This window comes from Antennarius striatus, chromosome 12 (assembly GCF_040054535.1).
Source record: "Antennarius striatus isolate MH-2024 chromosome 12, ASM4005453v1, whole genome shotgun sequence".
NCBI lineage: Eukaryota > Metazoa > Chordata > Actinopteri > Lophiiformes > Antennariidae > Antennarius > Antennarius striatus.
The window spans coordinates 9,979,726-9,985,000 of record NC_090787.1 but is presented as its reverse complement, the minus strand read 5'-3'; positions in this window follow the sequence as shown (position 1 = coordinate 9,985,000).

The following is a 5,275-nucleotide window of genomic DNA, read 5'->3' as shown; positions in this document are numbered from 1 at the left end:
AAGAGTCACGGACAATCTGAACGAATGAACACTGTGATCTAGTTTCACGAATCGGTATCCCATTATTTTCAAGGCCATCCTCACATACAGTATGTCCTCCCCCACTCCAACGCCTCATCTCTTCAAATTCCTCTCCCCACGTTACGGCTGTTCAGTCAGCTGTTGAGGATTCTGGTTACAACTGCTGGAGATGACACTGACCCTCTGTGTTCATATGTGTGTATGTGTGTGTGTGTGTGTGTGTGTGTGTGTGTGTGTGTGTGTGTGTGTGTGTGTGTGTGTGTGTGTGTGTGTGTGTGTGTGTGTGTGTGTGTGTGTGTGTGTGTATTCTTAGACCGACACATGTTTAAGTCAGTCGGCCTCTGCAGTTGTTCCAGAGACACCGTAGGCCTGTTTCATCTATTCTACACTGAAATCCATACACTGAGCCGCAGACTAGTCTTTGTGCCGACATCCTGAATTGGATCAGTCCACTTTCAGCTCGTTGGAAAAGACGTGTGTAAAACATCATTAATTTCAATAAATTTGATTTCTTGCACGCAGCCTTAAGGGTGTATTAAAAACCGCATCATAAAAACAGGCACCTCGTTGTATTGATATACACAGCCTGGCTTTTATAGACTCTGGACACATTTGCTCCTACAAACATTTTAACTGGATTACTTCAGTCCGTTTAATACCTTAAAACACGATACTTTAACAGCCAATTGATTATTTATCTCCTATAACGTGTGAGTTGCTGCCACACCAGGAGCTGTGGGGTTACCACAGAGTTATGTTTTTACCCTTGGCTCCATGAGGACTCGGCTGATAGAGCTGCTGCAAGGAAGGTCACTCTGACTCTGAACCATGACTCGTGCAAACCCGTGTCAGTCAGCCATGATTTAATGTAACATCACTGAACAGTGCATTAAACTTAATAGACATGTCTCTCATCAATCTCCACAAAAACAGCCGTCAATTTCTTTATCACGGTTCGAATTATAACCGCTTTGAAGTGTAGTCAGATGAATTTCTGAAGTTATGACTAACATGTTGCAGCTTAAAGAAGTGCAGCAACATTAGTACCGTTTTTCCCCAAAATATTTTCATCCATTTTCCTTCTCCAGCTTGTTTGTTAGTTTGCTGACTCTTTGACTTCATTCTCTAATCAGCTATTTATTTCTAAACTGATTCAGCTCTTAATCCCTGAATAGACATGTGAGGAGAGCAAAGACACAAGAAAAGTTCGTTAAAAGGCTCTTCAGAATTACAGACTTAGGACATAAATGTGTAAATATGTAAATATGTGTGTGTGTGTGTGTGTGTGTGTGTGTGTGTGTGTGTGTGTGTGTGTGTGTGTGTGTGTGTGTGTGTGTGTGTGTGTGTGTGTGTGTGTGTGTGTGTGTGTGTGTGTGTGTGTGTGTGTGTGTGTGTGTGTGTGTGTGAGGGAGTGCTTGAGTGAAGTGTGGCACTCACGTCTCACACCCAGACTGGTGAAGTGTCTGTGCCCTGGCACAAGTCATCTAATAGGTGGGAATGTGTTGGTGGTAATGATGATGACTGTGATGATGGTGAGGTGGACCTCTGTGGGATGATTAAATCATAACAAGGTTCGACATGTGAGGCAGAGTGATGAAGTCTTTTTAAGCTGACTAACCAGCGTTTAGACGCCACCAAAGCAACGTCTACCGTCACTCTGGCTGAAAACATCTCCTCAGTTCTTCTGTTTCATCATTCAGCCTGAATGCTGAAGGTAATTCAGGAACAGGGGAATCGCGAGTTAAATAAAGTTCATGATCAAACGTGAGTGGGTCAGAAATTACGCATCCTTGCTGAAGGTCGTGTGAATAGAGGTGAAAACGTGAAAATGGGGTTGGTGCTCGTGTGTGGTCATGCGTTTGTTTGCATGTCAAAGAGCAGTGTGTGTGTGTGTGTGTGTGTGTGTGTGTGTGTGTGTGTGTGTGTGTGTCAGCTGTCGGCGGTGTCAGCTCTACTTTTAGCTTTCCTGTTTGAACTCTTATCCAGCCACTTTCCCCAAAGATCATGGGACCGAGGACAGAACCAGACACGTAAAAAAAATGATGTTGCTTTTAATGACATGCTCTATAAATATAACTCTGAAGGCAAATGAAAATAATATTTGACTCACACCGGTGACTAAGCAGAGTTTATTCCAGTTAAAGCCGTTTAAAGCCCTTTCCTTTAAAGTTGTTTGGAGTTGATCAGATTTAAGTTTGAATATACAATCTGTTGTGGGGTTGTTGGTTTTTTTCAAATAATTGCATCATTTATAAAAACAAATACAACAAAAATATATTTGCTTAAAACTTAGAATTACTCCAACAGTCACACTTGATTTGAATTTGCAGATGACTTTGTTTCTGTTTATGAATTAAACTGAGTGACAAACACGAAGCTTGCTTGGCCGCACCCAATGGATTAATCCCACTCATCACATTCTAATAATGTATGCTCGCAAACATGATTCATGTGATTTCTTTATTACAAAAAGTGGAATGCTGACGCTTCAACAACAAACCCCTCTGAGGGCTTCAGGTGTGACTCGACTGGTCAGGTTTTGTGAATGAACGCGTTCAATCTATATACCAGGAACACCCACAGGTGATGGGAAATGACCTGACATGAGTATGATGTGACTTGATTCTCTTATCTGAAGCAGTCATCCTGGAGTTTCCAAGCTGAAGATTAAATAGTCATTGCAGGACCTGAAATGTGCTAACACAGAGTTGCCAAGCAACCCTGGATACAGAAGTGACATGAAGCCTAGAAAAAACACTCCTAAATTATCGTCCAGATCACAGCACGGCTGGGAAACCAGCCGTCACACCAGTATGTACGTTCCATGTCTGAGAAGAGAAGCAGCCAAACCTATTTTTAGAAATAGTTTGTCATTAAAAATATTTCAGTTGTCATAAAAGCTGTAAGCAGTAACACACTTACTATAAACTTACATTTTTAGGACATATTTCTTTGACTAAAATTCCATTTTTATGTTTTTAGATTATATTTCAGCATTTCTGTTTAATTTAAGCTCTGACAGCTGAGAAGGTGAGGCCAGAGTAGGGTTTGGCATGGCTGGGGTTAAACCCGAGCCACCCATTCACCAAGTTCAAACAGTTTGAGTGGGTGGGCTGTGGGTGGGGGTCTGCAGTCAGAAACCAGTCAGTGTGGGTGAAGCATGGCATGAAAACTCTTAGCGTATGATTTCTAAACAAACAAGTATGAAAATTTAAAATAATGAACACATTAAACAGGACAATAAAATCCCCTTGAGTATATATGGAACTCCCTCTTATGTAGATGTGGGGAGAAATCACTGGAGGCAGGTTACCTAGCAACCAACCAAACATGCGTACACACATACCAGTGAGTTGAGATGTCACGTAACGCTGAGGATGACTGTAAAGAAGAGAAGAAAGATATAAATACATAGGATGAGTGTGTGTGTGTGTGTGTGTGTGTGTGTGTGTGTGTGTGTGTGTGTGTGTGTGTGTGTGTGTGTGTGTGTGTGCGCGCACGCTGCTGATTTCATGTCACTGTGTAACACAGAAACCAGTAGAACTTCACAGGCATCTTTTACTTGGAAACATGTTGCGGGTCTATTTTGGGTCTATCTTCCAAGTGATATGATATGAAACGCCGACGAGAACACAATGCACCCAAAATAGACATCAGATCAAATCACATGATCCGTGACTTTTAAAACACTTCTCTGGTCTCATGCAGTGTATGTCAGGGAAAAGAGCCCAATTGCATGAGGGGACAAAGGAACCACAACAGTCAGTACGAGGGAACTCTTAGAAGCGCCATAATATTATAAGGCATTCATCAGATGGTGTAGGGTCATTATGAAAGAGTGAGACAGTCTAAGTTCTAGGTAGGAATCATGGAAGAGCCCCAGACATGACACAGCAAGTTTTTCTTTCAGTTCCAGACATATTTTGTCATTTACATCAAGAATTTCAGAAGAAGTTTTTTGTTTTGTTTTTTGCAAAAACTTAAACATTTTACAATTTTATATTAGATGAAAGTACTAAAGTGCTTCAAAAACACTAAAAAACAAAAAATTAAAGGAAATACAATTTAAAAAATTTGTGCATTATATCAGGAAGTTTGCAAAAGTGAGGTGATCATCAACTAACGTGCATAGGACATTTTTGTGACACTAGATGTTCCTGAAGTTATTTAGGTCTTTTGTTATTTTATAAAAACCAAATTCTAGTTTTAAGCGACATCTGATGTTACAGCAAAAAACAGTAGCTGCTTCTTGTACAGTATTGTTTTCAATTAACCTCTTCCTGCTCATGTAAATTGCAAGTTTTGCCTCTCCAGAGATAAAATTTGAAAGCTGCCACTTTCTTTGTTTCGATTTATTGTACCTAGCACCGTAGATGAATTTCCTGCTACTAAAATTTTCACTAAACAGATTAAAAACATTTGTTAGAAGAGTGAAGAGCACTGCAAGTCTCGTACAGAAGAAGAAGAAGATTTTTGCAGAAACACTTTAATCGCACTCAAACATTTTACAATTTTACATTAGATGAAAGTGGTAAAGTGCTTCAAAAATACTAAAAACCAATTAAAAGAAATACAATTTAAAAGTCAGTGCATTATATTAGGAAATTTGCAAGAGTGAGAAGAAGAAGAAAGTTTAAAATTAATCTCTTACTTTGTCTATATTTTTATTATTTAGTGAGAATTTTATGAATGAATATAGAATAAGTTTAGTCGCACTAAAACAAGACGTGAAGACTATTATATGACATTTTCTGAATTAACAATTACATTTTGTCCAGCAGGTCAGTGTTTCCAGCAGTACTTACCAACAGCCACTAGAGGTCGGAAGAGGACAAGACGAGAACGTCGAGGCGCGTCACTTGACACCATCAATCCGCAATCGTGTTCCCTTCATTCATCTTTTTTTTTTAATTGCATGATTGTCAATTAATTTATCGTTGCAGGAAGGCCTAACCCACAAGATAATGAGGTCATTATGATGATCCAGAACATGCTCTCCATTAGGAGATAATAAAATGTGATTTTAACGGTTTGATTTTACCTTACACCTCCATTCACATATACAGTACACATATTAAAACCATTTGAATCTGAATGATCAGCAATGTCACTGTCCCTCTGTTTGCCTGTGCTGGACCCCTCCTGACAGAAACCTCCAATCTGAATCCTGCTGTCAATGTGGTGACACATCATCACTTATGCTTTTTATTCTATGATTATCATTAAATCAGTTACTAAAATATCATAGCTAAAG